The sequence below is a fragment of the Macrotis lagotis genome, chromosome 1 (genome assembly GCF_037893015.1).
Source record: "Macrotis lagotis isolate mMagLag1 chromosome 1, bilby.v1.9.chrom.fasta, whole genome shotgun sequence".
Lineage (NCBI taxonomy): Eukaryota > Metazoa > Chordata > Mammalia > Peramelemorphia > Peramelidae > Macrotis > Macrotis lagotis.
This window is the reverse complement of record NC_133658.1, coordinates 265161751-265179138: the sequence shown is the minus strand read 5'-3', so window position 1 is coordinate 265179138 and position 17388 is coordinate 265161751. Positions and strand designations below refer to the sequence as shown.

The following is a 17388-nucleotide window of genomic DNA, read 5'->3' as shown; positions in this document are numbered from 1 at the left end:
GGTGTGCTTGTGGTCATTCACAGACCAGGAGAGCAGCCAGAGCTTCACATACTGAAGTCCCCTGTTGGGGTGTCCCAATAAAATTCAAAAGCTCAGGAAGCCCCCCAAAATGAGGTACATGATGGGGAATTGAGTAAGCAGGAAAAAAAAAGGAAACTGGGGCAGCTAGGTGACACAGTGGATAAAGCCACGGCCCTGGAGTTAGGAGTACCTAAGTTCAGATCTGACCTCAGACACTTAATAATTACCTAGCTGTGTTGCCTTAGGCAAGCCACTTAACCCCATTTGCCTTGCAAAAACCTAAAAAAAAGGAAACTGACCATTGACAAATACTTTGTCTATGATCCCAAGGAGAATCAAAATACCCAATCTGAAGATGAGAAAGTACAAGCTACTACATATAAAGACTCCAAGAAAAATGGAAATTGTGGAACAGAGTTTTTCCACTATTTTCCAGGTTGCCCTGGGCTGGAGAACTGCCTCACTGGATCTTTCTCTGGGCTCAAAAAAAGTTTTTGAAAATCAAGTAAAGGAGATAGAAGAAAAATTGGGAAAAGAAATGAGAGAGATGCATGAAAAAACATGAAAACGAAGTCAGCAACTTGGTCAAGGAGATCCAAAAAAAGCTGAAGAAAATAACTGTTAAAAAACCAGCTTAGGCCAAATGGATAAAACAGTTCAAAAAGTGATTGCAGAGAAGAATGCTTTAAAAAGCAGAATTGGCCAGATGGAAAAGAAGATAAGAAAGCTGTGTGAGGAAAACTAATCCTTCAGATATAGAATGGAGCTAAAGGAAGCTTATGATTTTACAAGAAATCAAGACATAATACTTCAACACCAAAAGAAGGAAAAATTAGAAGAAAATGTGAAACATCTCATTGAAAAAAACAACTGATCTGGAAAACAGATTCAGGAAAGATAATTAAAAAATTATTGGGATACCTGAAAGGCATGATCAGGAAAAGAGCCTTGACCTCATTTTTAAAGAGTTCCTACAGGAAAATTGCCCTAATATCCTAGCAGCAGAGGGCAAAGTAAAACTTGAGAGAATCCACCAAGCTCCCTCAGAAAGAGATCTAAAAACAAAAACAACTCCCAGAAAAATTATTGCCAACTTCTAAAACTCCCAAGTCAAAGGGAAAATTTTACAAGCAGCCAGAAGGTCATAATTCAAACATCGTGGAACTGCAGTCAGGATCACACAGGACTTAGCAGCAACTATATTAATAGGCTAAGCTATTTTGTATAAAAGATTTTTTTTTACAATGAACTTTTGCAATTATATGGAAGGGGGAAGGCAAGAGGGAATGAGGGAACTCAGAGAGGAAACAGCATACACACTCCATAACATATAGACATCTAGAGTAAAAAGGAGAAAAGGGGGACAGGGGAGATGTGGATGATAGAGAAGAAGGTGAATCATAGGAGAGAATAGTCAGATATAACACAGTTTATTTATTTTTTTACTTTTTACAAGGTGCTGGGATTGGGTGGTCTGTCCAGGACCACAGGGCTGGGTACTTGCTGGGTCTTTGGGGTGGTTTGTGGACTTGGGGCCTCTTGGCCCCAGGGCTAGAGTTCTGTCCACTGCACCCTTCGGCTACCCTACAGTACATTTTAGAAGAGGGACAGAGTGAAAGGAGAGAGAAATGTAATATATGGTAGTGGGAAGGAATGGATGGAGGGAATTACAATCTGTAACAGCAACTGTGGAAAAATATAGAAGTTACTTCTGTCATGGACTTATGATAAAGAATGTGATTCACCCAAAGGGGAAAAAAGAGAGAAGAGAATCTGAAAATGAACTAATGGTAGAGAAAATATTATCAATTAAATTGTGGTGATGGAGCCAACACTCAAAAATAATTAGGACTATGGAGATTAAAAGTCACTAGGTACTTGAAGACAATAATTTCAAAAGAGTAATGGGGATAAAAGTCAAGATTATTCAAATTTTTTTAAATGAGTGTGAGAAAGTACAGTGAAAATAGACCCTTTTTAACTTTTTGAGGTACAAATACTAGGCAAAATAGGACAGAAGCTTGAAAAACAGTTTCTTAAGAATTTTTATAAGAGGATAATCAAGTGAATATTTAAGCATTAAAGGAGTTAAAGAAAGAAAGATGGAGGCATCAGAACATGGTATCAACACCAACATTGGAAGGATTAGCCTTAGAAAGGAAAGACAACTTCTTGACTAAAAGAAAGAAAGTGTAAAGGGACAATCAGAGAAATTTTAAGGTGAGAAAAATGGAAATTGGGTAAGTTTGTGCTAAATGATCTCAATTTTCATAATAAAGATTGTGAAATCATCTGCTGAGGACAGAGGGGATTGGAAGTTTGAGAAATATAAAAAAAGATTTGGAACAGTCACACTGGAGAATGTGTCAGGGAATCAACAAGTGTTGACTAATAGGACAATCTAGAATAGATTTTTCCTTTCCTGTGAGTTATCTATAGCTGCATCATTCCAGAAAAATCTCAGAAGTCAAAGCCATCATTTTTATTTTCTAAACTTAAATTTTTCAGGTAATGACTTAGGTGTAAGTCCTCCATTAATTCATTATCTGATTCTTCTGGATTCATTATTTTCCCTGGTTTTCTTCCAATCTTTCCTCTTCCCCAGAGTTTTATGATTATTAAATTACAAGGACTATTCAAATCCCTAAAATAATTTTATGTCTACTTTATGTGAATGCTTTCAATTTTTTTATTAAGCATCTACTATGTACAAAGCATTATACTGAGAGCTAGAAATTACAAAGATAGAAAAAAATTGCTTAATCCCCTGCCCTCAGGGAGCTAACAATCAAATGGGAAGAAACCACATGAATCTAAATAAGGAGTGCACAAAGTAGAACAAAGGACAAATCAAAAGACCTAAATGAAGGTCCCTTATCCTCAAGAAAACATCCCCAAAAGGAAAGATATTTCCTTTCAGCTCTAGGAATCAAGGAAGGCTTCCTGGAGGAAGTTACAACTGCAGGAGGCCTTGAAGGAAGTTTTATAGCAAATGTAGTTGATACAACAAAATTCTGGGAATGGAACAAGCACTCTCTTTGTCCTCTTGGCACCACAGACTATGTCTGCACGTGCATGATATTGAATGCATTGGGACTGAAAGCAAAAACTCTCTCATTCATGACCAGTCACTCTGAAGCTTATCTGTTCAAGACTTGGGCTCACATTTTCTTTCTCTGAAACATTTAATGCTAATATCTAGCCATCATCTGCTCCTTTCTCATCCTTTCTGGCTGCCTTCAACAGTGCCTTGTCTGCACTGAGTATAATGCTGCCTTTGGCAATGGGATTATAACACAGAAGCTGCAGCTGAGATGTGGAGACTGTGGGTGGCCATGACTGCCTCCATTCTTGCAGAGTCCTGGAAGTGTGTGAAACCTGCCAAGGAAATCACATCACTCCAAACTCCCCGGTACCAGTGTACATTCAACTGTCAAATACAGTATATAAATCAAAGCTTTGGAAATGAAAAAGAAATTTTCAGAAACCTGGTAGATTGGATACCACTAAGTATGACCTCTCAAAACTCAAGCCTGCATCTTTATCCAGTTAATTCTAGTTGCCCATTTCCATTCCCCAAGGAGAAATCTTAGATGCAGATAAAAGAAGAGGTGATATGGCCCTATACTGGGACATAAAACCTGATCTGATCAAATAACAAAAAGAAAACTATTCATAAAGTTAAAGAACCAGTCCCTATGTTCATGACAAACTATATTATGTCCACACTCATGTGAAGACACAAGTAATCAAACAAAAATTATATTTTAAATAAATAAATGCAATTGTTGTATAGAAACTGTTTGAAATACACAGACATAATCAATACTTATCAAATAGCCAATATGAACATACCTGATCTATTATCATTATAGTTTTTTCCCCAAAATGTGCGACAAGGATGAGTTAAACAGAAAATTAGCTTATACAAATATTGAATAGATTATTCAAAGATGTTCAAAGAACATACTATGGATTTTTGTAGTTTTGACACAATTATATATATATGTAATACAAATATATGAAATGTGATTATTTACTACCTATGTGTATATAAAAATGCCCTTTGACTCCAAGTTTTATCACACACTATGCCGTGATGTCTATATCTATGTGAGCATGTGTATATACACATATACACTCACTCACATAGATACCCCACCTTGAAGTAGGAACATGTACACACACACACATACATACACACACACACATACACACACACACACACACACACACACGCACTTCAGTGGATCACTGAATACATTGGATATGCCATCTACTAGTATAAATAGAAATGCACTCCTATTTTCTCATTATGTCCATATCTTTCCGAAAATCCTCTCTAGCGGAGTCACCCAATATGCTCTGGACCTATTCAACTGCTGTAAAGATATAAATGTAGAAAAATTGATATGCACATATATTAGTAGGTATGGTTATCATCAAAACATTATAAAAACCTTTCCAACACTATTGCCTTGTATAACATGAGCAAGCCTTTGATGAGGAAGCAATTTCTTGAGAAACTGTATTTGTGTACTATGAATGTTTTTACCAGATTTAAGATTTTATTGGAGCAGAAGGTTTTAGAACCTTCTTCATGCCTCCAGTCTTTGAATATAGAATATAGTAAACTTGAATAGTGGAAAAGACTTCATCAATGTTATTCCAACACTTTCTCACAGTAACTCCCATTCTTTTGACCCCTATTTACCATTTGAGAATAAAAGAAATATCTTATCCTTTCATTATACGAACATTACCATCACAGCATTTAGCAAAGGAAGGGATAGTGGAGGTTGTCACAGTCCAGTTCTCTTATTATCAGGCAAAAAACCTCAGGCTCATATAGGGGGAGTACTTTGCGACAGGTAATAGAACTAGGAGCAGAGAATTTTGCAGAATAAAGTTATTATACCAAAAAAGTCCCCCCAAAACCCATAATGTTGAATGATTCCAGGATCTTTGCTTTAAACCTAAACCACAACTAAATTAGATGCTCATTGCAAGAGTTACATGTTATGCCTTACCACAAAAGGCTTTTAACTGACTTTAGATAAGCATATTATGCTGTGGACAGGGTAGAGGAAGATGTATACATATTGCATACAGACAGATTAATCTTTCCCAAAGTTGGGGTGTTTAAGTTTAATTCTGAGCTAGTTGAATTTGGAACCCTCTTCCCAAATGTGATGATAGTGTAAGGATCTTTTGGCTATCAGGCTCTGGAGAGCTTAAACAAAGGTATATGGATTCCTTTTTTTCCCCAAAGTGGACCAAAAATCTCTCCACCCACCAAGAATAGAAACAATGTAGTCTTGATGTGTTAAATTCAGGATTACAAATAGCTCCTTGAATCTGATACAGACAAAAATTTTGATGAGTGATCCTTAGTTTATCTAGTCAGTCTAAGTAAGAGTAGCAAATAAGGATTATTATAATTTGTTTTAGCACTTGCCTTTTCTCACTTATTATTTATCTAATCAAGGATTTCCTAGCCTTTTGTGCATCATGTACCCTACTGTCAGTCTAATGAAAACCTATGGATTTCTGCTTAGAATAATGTTTCTTACCTATATTCATAACTGACAAAAATGCCAAATTTCAGTTATAGGCTAGTAGAAGGAAAGACCAGTATTGTAAATATGTTATAAATTTCTCATTTGATTCTCACAACAATCTAGAAAGTAGAGGCTGTTATTATTCTCCTTTGCAGTTGAGGAAACTGAAGCAGACAGAGGTCAAATACCTTCCCCAAAGTCATACAGCTAGCAAATGTCTGAACCTGAATTTGAACCCAGATCTTCAAGAGTCTAGAACCAGTACTTTTCCATTTCCTGCCTCTAGTTAGGTTGTGAAAATAAAGATGGAATTTTTTTCCCCATTCAGTTTTATGAACCACCTGAAATCTATCCATCCATGAACCCCTTGGATAGATTTAAGATTAAGAATCCTTGATCTGGATTTTAAAAATAGGAGTCACTACTAACCTGAGTCCTCAATAATCATTGAGATGAAAATTACATTTCTGATTTTGTTTGGATCATCCTTTCCCACATATTGGTAGTTCTTTTTTCCTCTTCCCTAGTTAAGTGTTTGATAAAAAAATTATAAGTGTATGAATATATATGTGTAATATATATATATATATATATATATATATATATATATATACCCACATATCCACATATGTGTGTATGTATATAATACACAATAGGAATCAGCTTCCAAATGTTGGGGGTTGGGGAAAGGAGAAAGAATTTAAATGACATCTAAAAGGGAGTTTCCTCTTTTAAAGTAGACTATAGAATCATAGATTTATAGTTGGAAGGAACTTCAGGTTTGATCCCCTCAATATGAATAAGGAAACTAAGCCTCACAGAGTTTAAATGAATTGACTCAGTTCACACACGTACCGAGTAGCGGAGAAGGGGTTTCGACCCTAGTCCTGTTCTCTACATCTAGTCTTCAAATGCTACCCCTCCCTATTTCACTTCTCTTTTGTATGGAAGAGTAAATTCAACACTTTCAAAGATCTAGGATTTCATCACTGTGAGCACCTCCACAATCCCTCCATGTCTAGGTTAACATCATCTCTAACTGAAAGAATTTATCATCTGGGGTTGAGAGGGTGGAGTGACCTCATCTTGTCATACATAAATTGGTCCTCAGACAATAGGAAACAGTTCATCTCTCACCCAGTACTTTAAAAAACCATGTCAGATTGGTAGGACCTGCCAAAACTACACCCCACTGAAATGCTGATGAAGAAGGGAGAGGGTCATCTCCTATACTGGGTAAGGCATCAAAGGAGAACTATGATAGAAGGAAATTGAGAAAAAGTTTTAGTCATTTAACACCTTACTTTGGGTTCATTTTGGAAAAGACCTGGATTCAAAGCCAAGTTCTGCTACTTATAGCCTTTATGAATTGGAGTATATCACAACTTTTGATGGTCTCAGATTCCTCACCTATAAATTGGAGTAGTTGTTCCTTCTAGCACTAAGAAGATGGTCCTATGAATATGTAGTTATTAACTATGCACAAGGCATTGTGATCAATACTAGGAATACAATGATAAAATGACAAGGAATTTTTTATTCTACTATGAAACCAAAATCCACTGTTGATCTTAGGAATGTTATTGAACCTTTAAGGGAAGGAATCATTAGGGTTGAATGTTCTGTCTCCAGAGGGAAGGACTGATTCTCAATATAGTCACTCCTGCCAAAACCCTGTGAAGAACAGGTAACAATGGATTCTTTCCAAGCAGTTTCTCATTCATTAGTTTATTCAATCAACAACCATCTATCTAACTCCAACTGAGACACATAGATACAAGTAACATCTCATTTTTACCCTTATAAAATTTCTACTGTAGTTTTGTGTGACCTGAGATTTCAAGGATTGGAGACTTAGTTCTGCAGCAAATCAAAATATAAGTTATATAAACAACAAGAATTTCCACTAAACCTTTCTTTATTTCAGTCCACAGGACTAGTACTTATAGCATCAACTCTCTTCAACGAACACTGCCTTGAACTAACTTCCATTCTTTTTGCATACACTTCATATTCCCAGTGAGGTTGGAAGTTTAAGGGCAGCAGTCCTTCTTCATACAATCAGCATCTCCCACATAGCATGGCTTAACAAAGTTCTACTCACAAAGGATAGAGCTCTTATAGCTTTGATCCTACAAACCTTATATCCCTTGATTGAGGTGAGAATTCCCTCAAGTGCTAAGAAGATAGGACATTGCAGTGCTCTCTCATACAAGAGGTCCTTGACCTTACAAGCAAGAAGATGCTTCACATTAACTGAGAGTATTTTTAAAATCAAGATAAGTGATTGAAATCCATAGTTTACTATCTCAGAACAGTTTCTATATGCTAATATCCTCCTGGAATAAACTGTTATTAGTCAATTATAAAAGCAAGCAGAGAGTAATTATTAACAAATTTTGCAGGCTTATTTTTAGCACAGTCCTTTACAAGGATGCCTTGCTTGGAAGTGCAGTGGCACATTTTGCTTGCTCCTTTTCTCTAGGAATTTTGAACTCTGCCATCGGTCAACCTGTACCTGTGATTTCTTCTCAGTTTAATGTTTTTCCCATGGCAACTCAGAATGGTTTTTGGTCTCGGTCACTAAATGCCATTTACTGTATTTCCAAGTCAAATAAAATAGACAAAGTGATATGCCTAGAAAAACATAAGAATTCTAGAGGAGAAAACAATTTGAATTAAACTGTCAACATTAGTTGCTATTTTTCAGGCACCATTGGTCAAAATACACACAAAAGAAACAATTCTACAGTAATTGATAAATGGACAAAGAATATAAACAGGCAGTTTTCAAATGAAGAAATTAAAGCTATATATAATCATATGAAAAAGTTTTCAAATAATTATTGATTAAAGACATGCAAATTAAAACAACTATGAGGTATCACCTCATACATATCAGATTGACCAAGATGACAAAAAAGGAAAATAATCAATGTTGGAGAGGTTGTGGGAGGATTGGGACATTAACACACTGTTGGTAGAGTTGCAAACTAATACAATCATTCTGGAGATCAATATGGAGCTATACCTAAAGAACAATAATATCCTTTGACCCAGCAATACAAATACTATAACTATATCCAGAAGAAACTGTAAAAAATGGGGAAAGTCCCACAGGTTCTAAAATATTTATGGTAGTTCTTTTTGTAGTGGCAAAGAATTGGAAATTGAGAGGATGCTCATCGATTGGGGAATGGCTAAATAGGTTAGTAAATATGAATGTTATGGAGTACTATTGTTCTATAAGAAATCATGAATGGTTGAACTCTAGCTAAGCATAGAAAGAATTACAGGAACTGATTGCTGAGTGAAAGGAGCAAAACCAAGAGAACATTGTACATATTAACAATAACATAGTGAGTTGATGGATGCAGCTCCTTTCAGAAGTTCAGAGAGCTAGGACAACCCTGGGAGTCCTGTTATGGACAACCTCATCCACATATAGACAAAAAAATAAAAACAACACAGAATCTGAATAAACGCTATGTTTACTTTTTATAATTTCTCTTATGTTTTTCCTTCCTATCCTATGGATACACAAAATGACTAATATGTAAACATGTTAAACACAAATGCACATGTACAACATTCACTGGACTGTTTGCTGTTGAGGGGAAGGGGGAGGGAGGGTGGAAGAAAGCTATGCAACTTATAAATATGCAAGTGAATGAATGTTGAAAAGCTTTCATAACATGTAGTTGGAAAAATAAAATAAAATATCAAGAAAAAAGCAAAATAAAAAAGATGAGCAATTCTGGACACTTTCCTGGTAATCTGAGTAAGGTTTGACCAACTCACAGAGTTTGAGCCTTTAATTGAGGGTGCAAAATAGCTTCTTATGTAAATTTTTATTAAACTGTCACCCATTTTCTGCCTTCCTCTCCCACTCAGTAAAAGAAATTCTCTCAAATTTTTTGTCATATCATGTTAAAATAAAAACAGTCACTTAACAGGGAGAAAGAAAAAAATAGATATCCTCATCTCAAGCTGTTCCCACAAATGCTTCTGAATAAGCCAGTTATCATGTCCAAGAATCAGTCCAGTGGAGATTAGATCGTGATTAGATCAAGGACATCAGATTCTTATCATAAGCTACTGACTCATTCTTCATTCCTAGGCTCATTGAATAACCTTTACATTTAGTTTCACTCAGCCCCACTATTAGGACTAAGCAAAAATTAGCACTTCCCCTATTCTGTCCATGGAGGACAGTTTACCATGTAGATTTCCATGAAGACCTCATAACTAGCCCAAGTACATAGTTAAAGAGGAACTGATAATGTAAGTGTTACAGAAGCATTAATTAATCTGTGCTACAGTAGAAAGAGTTTTGACTCGGAAGTCAGAGAATTTGAGTTTATATATTAGGTGATTGATTAATGATGTCTGTCCTTCATTCTCAAAGTTGACCATGACATCAGGAAGGTAATACCATGACAAACACATGAACTGGATTTGAGTGAGGGGGTGCTGTGCTAAGTCACCAGTCTCATTTTCTCCTCCAGAGCCATTTGGGTCCAGTGGCCAGATATGAATCAGGACAACTGGTCATGGCCCTGGATGCAAGGCAATTGGGGTAAGTGACTTGCCCACACAACTAGTAAGCCTCAAGTGCCTGAGGCTGGATTCAAACTCTACCCTCTTAACTCTAAGGTCAGTGCTCTTTCCACTGTGCCACCTAGGACAACCATGGGAGTCCTGTTATGGACAACCTCATCCACATATAGACAAAAAAAAAGAAAAACAACACAGAATCTGAATGAACACTATGCTTACTTTTTTATAATTTCTCTTATGTTTTTCCTTCCTATCCTATGGATACACAAAATGATTAATATGTAAACATGTTAAACACAAATGTACATGTACAACATTCACTGGACTGTTTGCTGTCAAGGGAAGGGGGGAGGGAGGGTGGAAGAAAGCTATGCAACTTATAAATATGCAAGTGAATGAATGTTGAAAAGCTTTCATAACACGTAGTTGGAAAAATAAAATAAAATATCAAGAAAAAAGAAAAATAAAAAAGATGAGCAATTCTGGACACTTTCCTGGTAATTTGAGTAAGGTGTTTGCGTTTTTGTCTGTGTGTATGTGTGTGTGTGTGTGTGTGTGTGTGTGTGTGTGTGTGTGTGTGTGTGTACCGGTCCTGGAGTCAGGAGTACCTGAGTTCAAATCCGGCCTCAGACACTTAATAATTACCTAGCTCTGTGGCCTTGGACAAGCCACTTAACCCCATTACCTTGCAAAAAACAAACTAAAAAAGGTAATAATAATAATATTAACAATTTCAGAGGGTTGTTATTAAAGTCAAAAAAGATAATATCTTTAAGGTATCTTGAATACCTTAAAAGATTATATGAATTTTAGCAGTTGTTACTATTCAAAATCTTTGTCTTATATCTGACCTGTGTAACCTTAGACAAGTTTCTTAACTGTACATCAGTTCCCTCATCTATACAATGAAAGGGCTATAACAGATGACTATTACAGTCTCATCAAGTTCAAGATCTATGGTCCTGGGATTGTAATTATTTATGTCCTGTCTAGTCCATTTCAGTAATGTCTTTTGCATATAACCCCTTCTTTCTAGTCTTACTTCTAATACCAATAATGCAAGACTCACATCTAACTCTAATACACCTCCTCCAATCCTATCCTCACTACCTCTCTAATCCATCCTTCATATTCCTGCCAGAATAATCTTCCTCATGCACATAGTAATGTTATTCCTCTACTCACAAATCAGTGGTTCCTATGTTTTATTTTCAACCTTCTTTACTTAGCATTTGAGATCCTCCTCATTCTTGTACTATATTACTTTATCTTATTCTCAACAATTCCATTCCATAAACTCTATACTTCCACCAAACTAGGTTAATCTGTGTTGTCCATCTCCATGCTGTTACTCCCATTGGTCCTTATGCTTGAAATATACTCCTCGAAGTACTCTCCACTGCTTATATTGCCCCCCCACCCACATACAAAACACTTTTGTTGTTGAATATATAATATCAATACTCTGAGGTTTTGTGATTTCATTCAAGTGAATGCCCCCTTGACCAGTGCCTTGATAATTATATGATTCCACTACTAGACTAGTGTAAATAAAAATAGTCAATTCTATGATGACAGGAACAGTGTATTTGCAAAATATTGACATCTCTCAGTATCTAATACAGTGATCTGAACCAGCAGGAACTTAGTGTCTAATGAATTTCATGATTGAAATTAATGTTAAAAATCCATTCTCCAATATACCACAGTAATATTAGAAATCTTATTCCAATATAATGTCTTATTTACAAAGTTCCTAATAAACAGGAAATGTTCAATGTTGCAATGTTAGCAATCATTCAGAACTGCTATTATATCATCATCAAAACTTGTACAATGAACTAAGAATGTAATATAACCCTGAATAAATCCATTTGCTAAAAATAAAAATGTCAGTGGAAAGATAGCATTGAAAAAGAATGAAGATTTCAATTCAAATCTCATCCCCCCCATCAAGCACTTGCTGACTGCTGTAACAATAGCCGCCCCCTCCTCTAGGCTCTAGGTCCCTTTATTGATTACCCATTTGTTAGTTCCTATATATATATATATATATATATATATATATATATATATATATTACTTTATATGATGAATTCCATAAAGGCACGGACTCCATGTATTTTCTTTGTAGATCCCATAGTGCTCTATGTAAAGAATAGATCCTCCCTCAATCAATCTTTGCAAATTGAATTATGAATAAATCTTAAATAGCCTATAATCAGGGTGTGGTGCAAGACTCCCCCGGAAATCTACAAGTTCCTCTCCTAGGGAATCCCAAGGACTAGCAAATATCTTTACATTTCAGGAATAGGTTAAAGACTGAAAATGACACACAAAATTCACAGATTCCTGGATTTAAATACTATGTGCAATGACAGATGGAGTGATATTGTTGACATTTTTGGTTCTTTACCTCCTAATCAAGGTCACTCTAGACAATCACCACATCTGAATGGGAGTCAAGAGACTTCTGTGACTGAAAAAAAAGAATGTGTAGCTGGTTCAGAAAGGGTTCAGAAAGAAATTTCATCAATCCTTAGTCCAAGCATGTGGAATAAAAAGTTGGCTTTTATGAGAATAGTCAAGCAGAACTTAATGGAGGAAGTCAACTACCTTCTAAACATTACAGAAATTGATGAAGAATAAGGCTACCTTATGTAAAATGCCCCACTTGCAATGATGTCATGGTCAGTGAAAACTTGAGTCATCTCCCTTAAGGAACAGAGCTGCACTGAGGTTGCTGCCTTAGGCTGTCATCTTGCCAAAGGGGTACAAGAGAAAGAGTCATTTGGACCTATTTCCTAGTCATATTTAAACTCATGAATAAGCAGTAGCTCCCACCCTCTCCCCCAGTATTTGCAAGAATCTAATTTTTCAGTTACCTACTAATCAATGTCAAACACTCCTAATGGTTCTAGTTACATAAGAAGTGTTGCCAAGTTAACTATACAAGTGACTTTCTTATAAAAAAATAATCAAACCCCAGAACAAGGGTTTTTTTTTTTTAAAACAGATCCATTTAAATTATTCTTTGGACATTTAAATCATTAACATCTCTTTATCTGAGTCATTCTATTATAATTCTCTGTGTTTGTGTGTGTGTGTGTGTGTGTGTGTGTGTGTGTGTGTGTGTGTGTGTGTATGTCCTAGTCTAGTGGACATTCTGGTTCTATGAAATGGAAAAGAAAGCAATAAATTTGCTATACTCTTCAGAGAGACAGGAATTCTGATAGTGCATTGGAACCTTAAGTGATTAGGTTCTAATAAGACTACTTAATATCCTGCATGGACTTATAGACACATATAAAGATGGTACAGGGAATAGAGTATAGGCCTGGGGGGATCAGGAAAAGCTAAGTTAAAATGTAATCTATGTAATCCTGGGCAAGTCAGGCAAACCTCTGCTGCCTTAGTTTCTATGTTTGTAAAATGAGGATAATAATGACAGTTATCTCATGGGATGTTATGAAAAATAAAATAAGATAATATTTATAAAATACTTTTAAAACATATAGATAAATTCTACTTGCAATTATTATTATTTCTGGTGTTATTTCTAGATGGGCATCAGTCATTTAATCTGAAATGATTATATTCTCAGGGAGAAATGTTCACAAAATGTTTCAATTGATGTTCATTCCATGACATCCTCTGCATCCAAGCTTTATGACCTTCAACAAAAAGTTAGTTGAGCTGGATTTGACTCCACAGATTCTTAGATGATCAAAACTAGAAAGCACTTTTGAGATAATTAAGTCAAAACCCCTCATATTACAGACACAGTTTAGACTCAGAGACTATAAGTGGCTAACCCAAGGTCACAAAACTAATGAATGATGACAGAATTACACTGGAAAATGAGGCCTTCTGACTCTATCCAGTTCTAGACCTCTTTCCTAGGCATTCTTTACCTATCTATCCCCTTCTCTCCTTTCTCCCTCTTCCTCCTTATTGCCACTAACAGCATGATGATAAAAATTAGTTAACCAGGGTTAGGATTAATGGTAAAGTCTTCAACAGCTTTTCTTGACACAAAACATTTAAAAAATACTATATATACATGAAATGATTTGCCAAGCACTCCCTATTTCTAAGTGAGGAAACTGAGGCAAATAGAAGTTAAGTGATTTGCCCAAGATCACACAGATAATTAAGTATCTGAGGAGAATTTGAACTCAGGACTGTAAAAGATCTAAAGAAATACAAGCTATGTTACTTGGTCTGAAGGAATATACAATATTGATGGAGAGATGAGAAATAACCATATAAGTGACAATAAAAATTTCCAATAAGAATGGTTAAAGAGAGATGTCACAAGGCAAGATATGATCAATTAACATGAATTTCATAGACGAGGACTGCTGCTCTAAGAGTTCAAATACTTCATGCTGGTATTATCAGAGAGGATTTATAGAGACAATGTAATTTGAGCTAGATCTTGACTTTTTGGACAGGTAGAAAGGAAGGGGATGACAATCCTTTCAGGGGAAATGAAGTAATCCAATAATGAAGTGTGGCAAGAAAGAATGTGATATATTTGTGAAACTGGGCAAACCAGTTTGTTGGAGGTATGGGATTCCAACAGTGAAGTAAGTCAAGATAATAAAGTAGAATGGGGCTAAATTGTGAGTAACCTATAATACCAGGCTAAGGACTTCAAACCATCCTGCAGGTAATGAGGAAACATTAAAGATTTTTTTTTTGAGCAAGGTAGTGATATTTCTGAAGATAAGTTTAATATTACACCATAAGACAGTTTTAGAAAGTGTCAAACTCAAATAGAAATGAATCTCTGCCACAGCATGTTGAACCAGAAAACCACAATTAACATTTGTGTCATATAAATATTTCTTCATTTTGGCCAATATTGATACTTCTGGACTGATACTACTTAATAAGGAGAAAACTGCTGTAATAATATCATAAAGTAAGGTTTAGCCCTAATATATCTCCTCGGTGTTGTCTGTAATTTGGCCATGAGAGGAGGGAGTGGAGAAATTTCCAAAACTAAATTGTAGTTTATAAATGATAATTTTATTGTTATGACAACTACTACTACTAATATTAATAATAGCTAGTATTTATATAGTGCTTTAAAATTTGCCAAGCACTTCACAAAATAACATTTTTATCCTCATAACAACTTTGGGAAGTAGATGCTTCTATTTATTTCCATTTTATATATGAGGAAACTGAGGCAAACAGAAGTTAGGTGATTTGTCAAAGATTACAATAAGGAGGCAGAATTTGAAATGAGGTCTTCCTGACTCTATGTTCAACATCCTATCCATTGTACTAGGTAGCTGACTTGAAATTCATATATAAATAATTATATCCATATCTCATTATATTTGGAACAATATAAATTTAATATAGCAATAAATAATACTTGTGTGGTATAATGATCTGCCTTAAATACCTGGAAAAACATTAAGTCACAAATTGCCCACTATGGGCAAAACTAGAGGCAGGTAGATGGCACAGTCAATAGAATGACATGCCTGGAGTCCAGAAAACTCAGCATCAACTACAACAAATTAATAAGCTGTGTAAAAGTCCATAGGATGTCAGCATTAGAAAATATATCCAAGGTCAACTGATTCAACCCATACATGGACAGAAGCTCCATGTTACATGATCCTGGCAACTAATCATCCTGCCTCTGCCTGAAAATCCTCACTTTTGGAGAGCTCACTATACTCTGAGGCAATTCATTCCCTTTTGATCTACTCTAAGCTTTAATAAAAGTTTTTCTTATATAAAGTTAAGGTTTTTCTTCTCCAAAACCAACATCTGTTGGTCCTAATTTTTTCCCTCTGGAAGCAGAATGTGCCTGCAATGATGCCACATCATTTTACTCAGTCTGGGGTCCATGGTATAAGAAAGACTACCTAACAAATGGTTAAGACTACCTAACAAATGAGGTAACAAGAAATTAAACCCCCTTAGACAAGGGACAAAACAGATGTGTAATACCTTAAATATTGTGATAAAATTCCAGAATGCATTTTTGTCTTGTTTTGTTTTAAATAAGCAAAATTAAAATACAATAGAACTCATAATTTTGAGGCTAAGGGGAAAGAACCACTTTATTTCACATTATGGCAAGAGGTTGAAAAAACCACTGTATCTAAAAAGGACATGTACTGACCAAATTGAAAAGTATCTGGCACATAGTAAGCATTCAATAAGTTTCTGCTGAATGAGTGATCTATGGTAGAGTAAAGTTTAATTTATAAAAGAAGAAACATTTTACAATTGCTCACAGAGCATAGAGTAAATTTTAGGGTTTATGGATTGAGATGAATTATATATTAATACAGACAATTAGGATAGAATATTTCATGATGAATATATTAGTGGAAAAGAAAACAAAATTTTTGTGAGGTCCAAAGTCCTCAGTGACTGCATGTGCCTTTTAACATATTTTTGGATTTTCACATTATATTTCCATATTATTTGGTACATTTTAAGCATTCACAAATATTTACAAAAGCTTAAATTAAAACCATAAGCACAAAGTAGTTTCATTCCAAAGCAGGATCTTCCCCCCACCCCCACCATCAAGAATATAAACAAGAGGAGCTTCACTTATGGATAAACAGTTCATTTGGGGAAAAACCATAGTACCCAGTACCCAGCCCATCCTTTGTTATTACATATAGGGGTATCATTGGCAAGAGACTGAATCCTCTAGCATTTTTGATACTTTCAATTTGGCTCATTTTATTTCCAGTTTTTTATTTTAAAAAAGAAATTTACTTTGCAACAATTCGTGAAAAATAAACTTTTATAACTAATCATCCTCTTAATGCCTCTCTCCTAACAGTGCAAAATCATTCATCCACTCTGGTGCAACCTGAAGACCGGGTCTTCAACTTCTAATTAAGGTATTTGTTGCAGGGTTTTTGCCAATACAGTGTCTTGTAAATATCAATATAGGATGGTATTAGCTTCTACTCACAGATACTATATAAAGCATGTGACCTTCTTCAGGTTTACACATTTGTTTGGCAATACCACTTACAAAGAGACTTCACCGGACTTAAGATAGATGAGTTGTTTATAAATCTAAATAGGACACTGGTTCCTCTCTGGGGAGAACTGTTTTTAAGTCTTTTTTTTTTCTTTGTAGTTACACAGATTGCATTGGAGCCATGGAGCTTTCAGGCTGACTGAAGGAATCATTCAAAACAAAGCAAATCCTAGCCCACCCTCACTCTTCCCCACCCCCCATCCCTAC

General features: G+C 35.5%; 1 protein-coding gene across 3 annotated transcripts in view; it reads right to left on the bottom strand.

The window, feature by feature from the left end:
* Positions 1 to 17388, bottom strand: part of PHACTR3 (phosphatase and actin regulator 3) — a 319965-nt gene that overhangs the window by 269950 nt on the left and 32627 nt on the right. The gene's annotated exons all lie outside the window — the stretch shown is intronic.